Raw genomic sequence first — 14,076 nt, 5'->3', positions numbered from 1 at the left:
TCCAGTGGATCTTCCTGACCCAGGAATCGAACCGGGGGTCTCCTGCATTGCAGGGGGGATTTTTTACCAGCTAAGCTACCAGGGAAGCTGAAGAATATATTTATCTCTTAATGGAAAAATAAAACCCAGGAACTATCAACTTAAACTGGGGAAAAGAGACTGGTTATCCAATTTTCTGAAGACACAGTGCCCAGCATGATGGCAAAGCAAGGTGTGTACAGAAGCTGGTTAGTGCAGACTAGTGGAGGCCACACTTCCACCTCTGGGAGACTCGCGGATTTGCAGCACAGAAGGGCATGCAGGAGACTTCTGAAAAGAAGAGGGCTGGTCACCATGACACATCAGGACGTAATCTGACTCCCTTACACTCTGTGCGTACCTAGTTCTCAAATGAGATCTTAGATGTGAACTGAGAAAATGTGAAGTCAAAGAATTGAGTCCTCTTTGGCTGAAAAGTAGGTGCATTTTAGAGTCCTAAGACCTGAATTTGTGACTTAGTTACTGCAGCTACTAGCAGTATCATTTCATGCAGGGTATTTTCTCCACCCAAACGTTGACTTTCTGCAAAATGGAAGAAGATAGTAATAAGAATTCAAAAAATCATTTCTTCTCTTTTTTATTTCTCAGAGGTGTTGGAAATATCCCACGAAATAATCACGGGCATAAAAAATATTTTATGTTGATTCAGTCAGTCAGCAAATATTTATTAAGTACCTATGTATCAGATACAGTTAAACTCTATAATAATATACACAAAGAATTGCTTTTGTTGTGATTGTTGTATTAGACATTAATTATTTCCTATCCATCAGAGAATAACAGTTGAATATTCATCCTGGTTCCTAAGTCCTATTTCTAATTTATTTTCTCAGTTTGGGAAAAACATCAGGCCACTTGCTGTCCCTTGAACAGGTTAAGTCCAGTCACACCTCTGTACTTTCACCCAAACTGCTATTTCTCCCTGAAATATGTTCCCTTTCTTTCCTAACTATCAAAACCATGGCCATGACTGATGTTCATGTTGAGATGTCAATCCAGATGAATTTTACCCCAAAGCCTGTCTTCTTTTTATAGCATATGTCATTTATTCTCAGGGCTCCTCAAACTGTAATGTACACAGGCATCACCTGTGGATCTCAGGAAAACACAGATTTAGGGCATCTGCATTCCCAGCAGGTGCCCAGGTAATGCTACCACTCCCTGGACCACACTTTGAGTAGTAAGATCCTTCAGTACTAATTCTGGGCCAAACTTTTGCACAGCTCTTACCTAAACGATGCACAACCACATTTTCCTGAATTAAAATTCACCAGCAAATTCCTCTCTGCTGATAGATATGAAAAAGGAAGTGCTGGTGGTTTTAATCAAGCAAGAGATGTGAGCTGAGAAGAGTTCCTAGCTTCCCCGAGCCCACTTTTCTTATCCAGAAAAGAAGTGCTGCACCAGTTCCTGCCTGTTTCCCCCACAGGGTCCCTGTGTGTGGCTTCAATAGACCACAAGTCTAACGGTGCTCGGCAGCTCTATTTTTTAAATAATTCTTTTCCTTTCACTAACGTTACCTCTCCTTTTATTTTTAAGTCTCTTTGAAAGCTTTTTCTACAGGGATTGTCATGGAACTTAAAAAACAACATCAAGAGGCAATTGGTATTTTTTGGTTGTCAAAGCCTCTGCTAAATTAAAGGTTAAATATTCCAAAGTCAGGGCTTTCCAGAGGAAATAGGTACCCCTGAGTGCCACTGATTATCAGCTCTTCCTCAAGTGCCATGTTTCTGGTGCATTTCTTTCTGTCTGCATTTCATAAATTTGCATTTTCTCACTCCCTCATGACATAGCAACAAGAGCACAGGATTTTAATCAGACATTTGGTTGAATGTAAGCATTGTTGATTCCCAGTGAATTAACCTCACCAACAATTTCCTCATCTGATCATCTGTAGAGTCGGATTGACAGTAATAGTAATATTAATTAGAAGGAGAAGGGGAGGAAAAGAAAAGGGAGATGGAGAAGAAGAAAAAGACACATACAACAGGCTTGCTAAGTTTTTAAATGTCAAATATGATCAGAAGTGGTGTCCCCTAGCCTGTCCTTCACCATCTTTGCTCTTTCTTATTCAGTCTTTTCTAAATGTGTCATTCTTTACTGGACTTCTTTTACCAACTATATCACCAAAAATCTGTGTGTAAAAAGAATAATGCTTTGCATTCGACATCTACATCATTCTATGTCTTGTCAAGCCTCTGAAGCATTTTCTTAGTTTGGCTTATAGTGTCCTTATATGGGATTGTTTCGCCTTTCTTATAGCCACATTTGCTTTTACCTGTGGGTCTTGTGTTCTTATGGCTTCTCAGCATGGCTACATGGAGACTTCCTCAGGGTAAGAAGTCATTCTCATGCATCTCTGCATCAGCTGTGTCAAGCAGAGTGACTGCTCTGCATGACTCCCTGAATAACGTTATTGAATGAATGGATAAAGGAAGGAGGGGAGAAAGGAAGAAAGGAAAAAATAGAAAAAGGAAGGAAGTAAAACTACATTTGTTTTTCTCACTTGAAATTGGTTTATTTTCCACAGCGGCTGGTACATAGTAGGTGCTCAATGTATATTCATCAGAAACATACAAGTGTTAATCTAACACCCAGATAGATTCTGAAATGCCAGGTAGATGATAAGAAGTGTTTTCTTTTGGGGCTTGCAATGACAAACACATAAAATAACCAGGGAAAATAGAAGAGAAGCTGCTTTTTTTTTTTTTTTTAAGGGCAGTGGTGTCAAGTTTTCATGTCTGTGTCCGCTGGGCCTCTGCAGGTTGATGGTTGCCAGGGCAACCGTAATGCCAAGACTTTGCATTCGTGTAGTTTTCCAGTGATAATTGCTAATGGGAACAAGTGCTGGCTTGCACTTTACACCTGCCTGGCTTATAAGTCTACCTTAATTGGATGTGCCAAGATTGAGGAAAAAGTAATCTGCCCTTTCAAGACAACTGACAGGGAGATGAAGTGTTGTTTGGGCCTTTATTGTTACAATTTTGCTGACAAAATTACTATGAACTGTCTTCTCTGGATGCATAGCCTGTCTCTGTCAACAGAACCCTAGTGTTTGTCTTCTGGGGGTGGTATATTAAGTCAGGGGGAAACTTTGATGAAATGTTTGGAGCAGTTTGGTGGAAATTCACTTGCTCCTTTCAGACACAGTAAGGGGAGATGTGGCATTGGGGAGGAAGCTGAGGGCATGAAGAATTCAGGAGGAGTGACAGGGAACTCCAACTGCTCCTTGAAGGACATTGTGTTAGTCTTTCTAATGTACATGGTCTTACTCTTTCCAATATTCCTATCAGGCAGGTGTTAAAAATCTCCAGGAGAGAGATGAGAAAACTGACTCTAATGGTGAATTCCTTTGTTAAAAGTCTCAGATTGAAATTCAGACATGTGGTCAAGATTCAGTCAGGTCTTGATGATAACACCAGTCCCTTTATTCCTGATCATCAATAGGAATTCAGACAAATCGTTTCATTTTTAACTATAACTTTACCTCTTTGTTCTCATTTTTGCTTTCTGAAAGCTTTTCCCAGCACTCCATTCCCTCCTGCACCAACGGTTGTACTAATATTTGAACATATTTACCCTGGTTTAGCAAACATTTTCTAAGAGCCCACCAGGTTCTAGGCCCAGTGTTAGAAATTAAAAAGATGAATAACTTGTGTCCCTGTGCTAAAGGAACTTGTCTAGACTCCTGATTCTAGAAGGAGAGCCCATGAAGGAACAGATGCTTTAAATTAGGTTAGATCACTTAAAAAAAAAAAAAATTCTGTGAGTATGCCACTGCCAAGTCGCTTCAGTCGTGTCCGACTCTGTGCGACCCCATGGACTGTAGCCTACCAGGCTTCTCCGTCCCTGGGATTCTCCAGGCAAGAACACTGGAGTGGGTTGCCATTTCCTTCTCCAATGAGTATGCCACTTAGCTAAGTAAATAGTGGGAAAAACTTGAATGTCAAGGGAGAGTGACTTTTACTGGGGAGCAGCACCTATGAAGGCCCGTAAGAGTGAAACAGTGCCCTAGGGCTAGAGAACTGCTAACTGTCAGTATTTCCACGGCAAGAGATGGCGCTGGCAATCTGGACAAGGTAGCAAGGGGAAGGGGACTGGGAGGCGCGTCAAGGAACGTGAACCTAAATCCAGAGGTAGAGATCATCTTCTCCTTAGAAGTGGCAATCACATTCCTTTATGGCCAGAATCAGCAATATATATATATATATAATATATATATATTATATATATACATATATTTTTAATAAAGGGCCAGAGTGTTGCCATTTGAGGTTTTGCAGACCACATGCAGGATATGCTGCTTAGTCTTCTTCCTCTTCTTTTTCTCTTTTTTACCCCTTTTTTTAAATAATGTAAAAACCTCTGATTACTGGTAGGTGTACAAACATAGGCTGCTGGCCATATACTGCCCACAGGTCATAGTTTGCTGAACCCTGCTTTAGGACACAATCCCCAATCCAACCCAACCTTGTGCACCAGTCTGACTGATCAAATTACCTCTTAAAATTTGATGATTAGTTAAGATCAATATATATTATCTCACTTAATCTGTACAACAATCTATTTATAAACTAGATTAATGATTTTTTTTAATTGAGTAAAACTTTAAGACAAGCCATAATACTAAAATCCTTCACCCGTTTCTCATTCTCCTTTAGAATTTTGTTAAACTTTAAAAAGTAAAGTGGTGTGGGGGTTCCATTCCCCGGTGGTCCAATGGTTAACCATTGGACTCCAGACTCCCAATGCAGGGGCCCAGGTTCAATCCCTGATCAAAGAACTATATTCCAGATGCCTCAACAAAAGACCCCACATGTGGAAACAAAAATTGAAGATCCCATGTACCACTACTAAGACCCAGAACAACCAAATAAATAAATACTTATTTTAAAAATTAAATTAAAAAAATAAAATTTTTAAATCTTTAAAAAAAAAACAAAGTGGTTACACTTTTAATTTCAACATAATTTAGTCATCCAGGGCTTTAATTCTATTGTGCAAATGAATTGCCTAACATGATTGTATGCCCTAAACAATGCATATTCTACGTTATGTGTGAAATTTAGTATTTTCAAAATTAATTGTGGCTATATGAAATTTTTCACTTGTAGACTGGCTTTAAAAGGGAATTTTCTCCCAGTAAGATGCACATAATATAGTGGGACAATAAGACCCCAGGCTAGATCCTGAACCTCTAAATATGCAATATAGCCTAAATAGTTAGGGTTATTCTTCGCCACTGTGTTTGTTTTAGAAATCAAGTCACATGTTAAGTTAGTGATCAAAAGAAGATCCCAGCATGTTCTCACTTGCACCATGATCAAACTCTACTTCCTCATTGTCTACAAGCAAGATTGTGTTGGTGTTATTGCTTTTTAATTTTTTTTTTTTTACATTTAAATGCAGAGCTCCTCTTTTCATGTTTGGTGGTGGTTTAGTCCCAGAGTCGTGTCCAGCTCTTGGAACCCCACAGACTATAACCAGACAGGCTCCTCTGTTCATGGGATTTCATAGGCAAGAATACTGGAGTGGGTTGCCATTTCCTTCTCCCTTTTCATGTTTACTTCTGTTCAATTTTGTAGCCTTAATGTTAACACTCTGATCTAATTAGTAAGATCATTTTTTTTTTTTTAAATCATCTGTTCTTCCTAATTTTGTAGACTCTTAGACCTGGAGGTTTCCCAAAGTTCTTCTATCTATTGAGGCTTGAGTTGGCATTATAGAGTCCAATCATTTTACCAACACACCTTTTGCTTACACACTTCCATGGGCAGGGAATGGAAATATGAATCATTACCTCCTACTGCATTACTGAACAGCTCCAATTGCTTAAAAAATGGGGTAAATGGAAGGAGCAAACACAGGCTGGTGATCAGCAATTTGCATACATGATCTTATTCACCAAACAGCCAAGCGAACTAAGGATTCTTACATTAACGTTGCAGAAGAGAAAACTGAATGTTAGAGAATGTCAGTATATGTATGGTTTCCAAGCTACTAAGAAATGGAGGCAAAGTTCAATGCCTGTGTGATTCCTTAAGGTAGTTCCCTGATTTCACAGGTGCCTCTGTAGAGCTAAAGATCCTGTCTAATGTTGAACTAAAGTTCCTTTCTTATATACTCTGTTCATTCTGCTTTCTGGAACGACACAGAATAAATTAATTTCTTCTTCCTCTGCCTTTGGTTTCTGACAAACCAGGAGGAAGGAGGGGACCTGTGAGGTGTCACAGCATGGTGCCAAGGACACCAGCTTCTGCACAAGATAGATCTAGGTCTGCATCCTGTGCTTACTTACTTTGTAACCATGGTCAAGTCATATCTGTCCTCTGACCCTAAATTTCCTTGGTATAAAATGAACAGTACAAATTCTAAGAAAAGGTTTAAAAGTGGCCTTTCTCATAGTGGCTCTGTAAGGATGAACAAGGTAAGGGTGCTGAGAGCTTGGCTCAGTGCCTTGTGGTGAGTAAGTGTTGCCTAATTAGCAGCTGCCATGTCCTTCCTGAATATTCTGCTTCCACAATAAATAACATTTCCAGGATCCCTTTAATATACGGATAGTCTTCCTCTTTTCTACTAACCCTTCTCTGGTCAGGCCTCAATTTGTCTGTATCCCCCAAGGCAATACTCATTATTTAATGTGTAACTTTGCTTCTTTGTTCCCAATGAAAGCATTGAATTGTAATAGTTCACATCCATAAGCCTTCTAAGTGCTGAGGACAATGGAAGCTTGATTCTCCTCATTCCGTCCTCATAGTATCCCCTTGAAGTGTTACTATCATCATCCCCATTTTACAGATGGGTAAACTGAATCTCAAAGAGGTTACTCAGTTCCCAAGGTCACATATGTAGAGAGTGGTAAGAGCTAAGATACGAATCAAGGTGGGCTAGCCTCAGTCATTATGCTCTTAACCCCTGTGCTCACCTGTCCCATAGAGAAACCAGGGCAGGGGAGCAGAGATTTCATCCTAGACTCTCTCCAAATGCTGCTCAGCATCACTTCATCTTATTGTTATTATTTTAAATCTCTCTCCAAATCCCCATTTCCCCATGGGAAAATACTCTTTTCCCATGACATGAACTGTCTTCCTAGGAAAACTAATTCCTGTCTATTGGGAATAGTTTATCTTTTTGAGCCTGTTTCGCTCATCTATTAAATGGAAATAGAGGAACATACTAAAAAATGCTAGTATAAATACTGCCTGCATGCTCAGATGTGTCTGACTCTTTGTGACCCCATGGATTGTAGCCCTCCAGGCTCCTCTGTCCATGGAATTCTCCAGGCAAGAATACTAGAGTGGGTTGCCACTTCCTCCTCCCGATTTTCCTGACCCAGGAACTGAAAGTGCGTCTCCTGCGTTATCTGCCTTGCAGGCGGATTCTTTACTGCTGAGCCACCGGAGATATCCCTTATAAATACTACATGTAGTCAGTCATTCAAGCCACGTGTCCAGAGCAGGGTTTGCCATATCTGAATAAGTATATATTTCTGTTCCCTTTACTTACAACCTGGCAGCCTTTGCATTAAAAGAGAATGATCGAAAAAATAATTCACTTGCTTATTTGTTCAACAACTATTAATAAACACCTACTAAGTATAGGGCTTTGATTTCTGCATTGAATGAAACAAATTTGTAAACTGTAGGAAAGAGATGGATGTGGTAGTAGGACCCCAGAAGGCCAAGAAGGGCTTTCCAGTCTGAGAGGAATCTGATCTGGGTGTTGAAAAATGAATGGGAGTTATTCACAAAGCAGGGGAAGAAAAAAGGCCTTTTAGTCAAGGTCAACGAGGGCTTCCTAGGTGGTGCTAGTAGTAAAGAACACATCTGCCAACGCAGAAGACATAAGAGAGATGGGTTCGATCCCTGGATTGGGAAGATCCCCTGGAGGAGGGCATGGCAACCCACTCCAGTATTCTTGCCTGGAAAACCCCATGGACAGAGAAGCTTGGCAGGCTACAGTCCATAGGGTCGCAAAGAGTCAGACACGACTGAAGTGACTTAGCACACACACAGGGCTAGTAATAGAAAAAGTGTGAAAAATACAAATATTGGCTTATTTAACCACCTTGTTGGTCAGTCATTCCTAGGAAATTACCTCCCATTGCTTCCCTGTTGCTGCTAATTTTCGTGTAATGTAAGGCCGCATGACAAAAACAAAGAAAATTAAAACAAAAAAGCAATTGTAAAATGCATTCTAATGCACTGAATGCTATTTTTTTTCTGTATTATATTCTAATCATTATTAATGAGATTCTGTCAAATTTTGTATTTTTATTTAATCATTTTGTTGTTTAGTCCCTAAGTCGTGTCTGACTCTTTTGTGACCCCATGTACTATGGCCCACCAGGCTCCTCTGTCCATGGGATTTTCCAGGCAAGAATACTGGAGTGGGCTGTCATTTCCTTCTCCAGGGGATCTTCCTGACCCAGAGATTGAAATCGGGTCTCCAGGCATTGCAGGCAGATTCTTTACTGCTGCATCACTGTGTAAGCCCCAATTAACCATTAATTATTGTTAAAAATTCTATGTCTCTGTAATGTTTACTATAACTCATTTCATTTCAGTGACAATTATTTGTAGATATTATGTTGTAAATGTTTAAACTTTAGCAAGGATAACTACCTTAAAGAACATATCAAAAAGTTGCTAAGTATGTAGGCTTTGAGTAAAATACCCAGGTTCAAATTCCAGCACTGTTAACTATTACTTTTGTCATCATGGATTATTTATTTAAACTGCCCTGCCTTTTTGTTTGTTTTGGTTTTTGCTATTGTGTTTTCTCTCAAATGGAGTTAACAATAACTACTTCATATTTGTTTTCATGAAAATTAAATAGTTTGCATATATGGCACTGAGCCTGGTGCCAAACTATTAATGGTGGCTATAATTACTAAAATGTAATGCCTATCTATTTTTACATAAGTGCAAATTTATATGTAAATATATCAGATTGATTTGATTCTTAGCCAGGAACAAAAATGCTTATTTCTTATTTTACTCCAGTCTTATATCTATTTTTCAATAGCTGCTGCTGCTGCTAAGTCACGGCAGTCATGTCCGACTCTGTGCGACCCCATAGATGGCAGCCCAACAAGCTCCCAGTCCCTGGGATTCTCCAGGCAAGAACACTGGAGTGGGTTGCCATTTCCTTCTCCAATGCATGAAAGTAAAAAGTGAAAGTGAAGTTGCTCAGTCGTGTCCGACTCTTAGGCACCCCACGGACTATCGCCTATCAGGCTCCTCCATCCATGGGATTTTCCAGGCAAGAGTACCGGAGTGGGGTGCCATTGCCTTGTCCAGATCTTTCAATAGAATCATATAGAATTACAGTGTTTTCAGATGCCATTTGTTCATTCAGTCAATTTGCTGAACGTGTGCCTTGTCCTGAGCACTTTCCTAGGCTCCTAAGAAGTTCATGGTCTTGTAAGGGAAACAGATCCTTAAGCACATGATGACAGTGAGATGTGAGAATGACCTTCTGCCAACAAAGGCTACCCGAGGTTGTGTAGGACTCAGAACCCGGCACTCACAGTGGCCCACTGGACCCTGAATGTTGTGGCCTTAGCCCATTCATTCAACTTCTCCCACCAATCCTTACCCCATCTCCACCCTCTTCTTTCCCTTTCTCCCATGCTTTCTTCTGGTTCCCATGCTCCTGTTTGTCTTGGGATCTATGCACACTCTCCTTCTCTGCCCGGAACCCCTCACCCACTCATCATCACATGCTTCCTTCTCGTTGTCACCTCAGCTTCAATGCCATTTTCTCAGAGAGCTCCTGTACCATCCACTGGCCCGCGGCCCTCAATCTTCTCCATCCTTGCATCTTTATCATTTCCTTCTTAGGACATTTCAAGTGTGTAATTGTAGATCACCCCCCTAGGCTGTGAGACTGATGCAGAGATGGTGCCTGTATTCACCTCTGCCTACACAACATGCAGTGATGTGGAATGTAGAGAGGGCTCTGTAAAATATATATTCATTAGGTAAAAACTAGGGACAATGATTACACGGGTGGGTTGAAACTCACCTAATGTTTAAAAGTTCATCTTGGGGAGACTGTCCATAATACCACTATTTATAGTATTCAAGACATGGAAACAACCTAACTGCCCATCAACAGATAATGGATAAACAAGATGTGATTATACACCACGTGGAAAGGAATGAGTAATGGAATATTACACAGAGATAGGACAGGCGGAGAAGGGGACAACAGAGGATGAGATGGTTGAATGGCATCACCAACTCAATGGACACGAGTTTGGGTAAACTCCGGGAGCTGGTGATGGACAGGGAGGCCTGGCATGCTGTAGTCCATGGGGTCACAAAGAGTCAGACACAACTGAGCAACTGAACTGATAAAAAATGAAATAATACCATTTGTGGCAATGTTGCACCTACAGATTATTATACCAAGGAAAGTAAGACAGACTAGGAAAGACAAACATCATATGATATCGCTTATACGTGGACTTCTCGAGTGGCTCAGTGGACCTGCCAATGTAGGAGACATGGTTCCATCTCTAGGTTGGGAAGATCCCCTGGAGAAGGAAATGGCAGCCCACTCCAATATTCTTGCCTGGGAAGTCCCATGGACAGAGGAGCCTGGTGGGTTATAGTCCATGGGGTCAGAAGAGTCCAATACAGCTTAGCAACTAAACAACAGCAAAAAATAATACAAACGAGCTTATTTACAAAGCAGAAAGAGACTCACAGACACAGGAAACAAACTTATGGTAACCAAAGGGGAAAGGAGGAAGGAGGGATAAATTAGGGATTTGGAATTAAAATATACACCTACTACGTGTAAAATCCCTGAAGGAGGAAATGGCAACCCACTCCAGTATTCTTGCCTGGAGAATCCCATGGACAGAGGAGCCTGGTGGGCTACAGTCCATGGGGTCACAAGGAGTCGGACATGATTGAGTGACTAAATAACAATGACATGTAAAATAGATAAACATGAACCTACTATATAGCATAGAGAACCATACTCAATACACCTATATATATGTGTGCACATATATATATATATATATATATATTCACTTAGCTGTACACCTAAAACTAACACAACATTGTAAATCAACTTTATTTCAATAAACATTTTTTAAAAAGAAACTCAAGATCACAGAGCTAGGAAGAGAGAGACCTGGGACCTCAAGTGAGACAGCATGACATCAAAGTCTATGCTTTGAAATAGTGCATCCACTCACTGCCTGTATGAGGCAGAGAAGCCTGTGGAGTTTGAAGTTATACACGAGTTCAAGTCCCTACTCCAGCTCTTACTAATTGTGTGACCTTGGGCAGAACTGTTAATCATCCTGGGCCTCTGTTTCTCATTTAAGAGATAGGAAGGCAATGATGTCTACCCTGCAGGGGGTTATGACATTTAAGTAAGGTGGCATGTGCAGTGGGTAGTTGCCAGCCTTGTAGCTGATACTCACTGGAAGATAACTAATGTGACAACACACAGTCAATCTAAAATCCACTCCTGGGTCCTGACACGGTTGAGATTTTACAAGCTTTGATGGCTTGTAATTGAGAAATATGCATCTGTGACAGGTAATCAATATGCTCATTTGGCAGCCAGGTTCCAGATGAAATAAAGCTAAACGATGATGCAATTAGAATATACAAACAAATCCCCCGAAGAAGCCAAACGGACTTGACTGCCTTCTCCATCCTAATCACGCCCTCGTGTTCAGAATGCATCTGGAAAGCAGTTTTTTCTCGACGAATCTGGATCTGGCTGCCTAAAGAAGGTTTCTTTCACTCATTGACTGCTTCCTTTATGTTCTCTGTCCTTGGAGCTCGATGTCCCCCTGCCCAAGGATAGACAGCACAGAGGTCTGACTCCCTGAGTGTGAAGGACGTGTTGTACACCTCATTGACAGCCAGCCTCCCTTGAAATACACTTCGTCACTTCTTTTCTCCTTGTCAGAATGACAACGGCTGGCGATTTTCATGGGGAGACGGTGCAGGAGACAGGGTCCCAGCAGTCTCTGGCTAATCTTTCTAAATCAAGTCTTGCTCTTCTCCTTTGCTGGAGTCTGAATTCCTAAATGACAAGGCTGTGTTTATGGTCACCCTCACACTAACCTTCTCAACCTTCTCATCCAGTATTCGTAACTGCAGCTTTTAAACTTGATAGTGCAACCTAACTACCACATGCCAGAGAGCACAAATCATAACATCCGTGTCCGACTCTTTGCAACCCCATGAACTGTAGCCTGCCAGGCTCCTCTGTCCATGGAATTCTCTAGGCCAGAATACTGGAGTGGGTAGCCATTCCCTTCTTTGGGGGATCTTCCCAACTCAGGGATCAGACCCAGGTCTTCCACATTGCAGGCAGATTCTTTACTGTCTGAACCACCAGGGAAGACCCAGCTAGCTTTTTAGTCACTCTTGATTCAAGAGATCCCCTACTTATTAGCTCTATGTCTTGAGCAAGTAATGTTAGTTTGTGCCTCAATTTCCTCATTTATCAAGGGAAGGTGATGATTTGATGTGAAAGATGAAGTGAGATAATATATGTAAAGTTCCCATATCTCTGTTGGCACTTAATAGTACTTTACTTTACTTTACTTATAGTGATTAATATTCTGTCCCAGTTGGTCAGAGCAAAACAGAGGAACAAAATAAGCAAAAGAGTGAAATCAGATCAAAAATAAAGGTTGAAGGAAACAAGAGAAGAGGAGAGAAGGTAAAGGAAGGAAAGTGAGGGGAAGGTAAGAGACAGAAGAATCAAGTGTGTGACATCACTTGGAGCATATGCCAGTCCTGTGATGCAGAGAGTTTCCTAGTGGCCAAGCCAGGGTGAAGGGGTGGTGAAGGCGACGATTCTGAGGTGAGATCCCATGGACTCAAATGCCAGCTCTGCAGAACCTAGGAGATGTGCAGTCTGAACAGAAGGGCTTAACACTTCCACGCTTCAATTTTCTAACAGCACCTTCTCTGTGGTTGTTGTGAAGACCAAAGAAATCATTGACATACAATCATTAGTACAGAGCCTAGAGCATAAGGAACGTTCAATCCATTGAGCTGTTTTGATTGGTAAATGTGAAGTTGATGTCATCTCCTTTTTGCTCACTTTTAATCTGAAGTCATTCAGTTTTGTTTCCAGTTAAATAACATGGAGCAAATACTGATAAGGTGTTGAAAGTAATTATAAGAGAAGCAAAAGGCTGCAGGGGAGGGGACTGTAACGGGAAGGAGCTCTAGTGTATATGTAGTGTCTGCTGCGTGCAAGGCAATGTGCGGCCACTTTGCACATCTTCTTCTTAATCCTCATCACAGGCCTATGGGGCAGGTATTATCACCTTCATTTTACAGATGAAGAAAATGAAACTCCAAGTCATTAAATCATTTGGCCAAGGCATTTCTGACATAGAAAAATTCTTTCCTCTCTTTTCCAAGATATAGTGATTGCCTGCCAGGAATTCATAGAATATGTCTGTTTCTAAAAGAACCAGCCTATATTCCAAAATATCTTTAGAAGATCAAAGAAAACACCTATTACTGGTTTACTTAGCTTTTAGGCAAACTATCACTGTTCGTTGTTTTGACCATTCCCATGAAGAACTTTCCTGCATTTCCCGTTATTTTGCTTCTTTCTATAAACTGTGAATTACTAAATTTAAAAGTAGGCAGTCTCTGAGTTTACATATATATATTTTTTTTTATCCTAGGATAAACACTATTGCTGCTCACAAGAAAATTTGAGTCATAATGTTCTTGGACACTGATGGTAATGTCTAATTAAGGTAAAAAATCATATACATATATATGATTAAGTTTTCTTATACTTACTCCAAGTTTGTGTTTTAAGAAGTCTTTTGGTGGTTGGAGGGAGGTGGACAGCAGTAACTGTTGTATATTGTTCTGTTCTGCTTTGTCTTGAGCAAAATCTTGTGGATTAGAAATGGCATTCTCAACAGACATTTTTTAAGTAAGGTGCATCACAGTTGGTACAGGTGACTCATATTAAATGTGCAGATCTCTTTGGCTTGAATGGGTTGATTTTCTTCTTTGT

At 40.6% G+C, this 14,076-nt stretch overlaps 1 long non-coding RNA gene across 1 annotated transcript in view; it reads left to right on the top strand.

The window, feature by feature from the left end:
* LOC147342506 (uncharacterized) overlaps positions 1-13,808 on the top strand; it is a 1,735,326-nt gene extending 1,721,518 nt beyond the window's left edge. The window contains exon 7 of the long non-coding RNA XR_015157704.1: positions 13,733-13,808. This is a non-coding gene — a long non-coding RNA (uncharacterized LOC147342506). The remainder of the gene's footprint in view (positions 1-13,732) is intronic.
* The last annotated feature ends 268 nt before the right edge of the window (positions 13,809-14,076 follow it).

Source organism: Bos grunniens, chromosome 29, assembly GCF_055505025.1.
Source record: "Bos grunniens cultivar Pamir isolate PY7600 chromosome 29, Bosgru_T2T1.0, whole genome shotgun sequence".
Taxonomy (NCBI): domain Eukaryota; kingdom Metazoa; phylum Chordata; class Mammalia; order Artiodactyla; family Bovidae; genus Bos; species Bos grunniens.
This window is presented reverse-complemented; position numbering and strand designations above follow the sequence as displayed.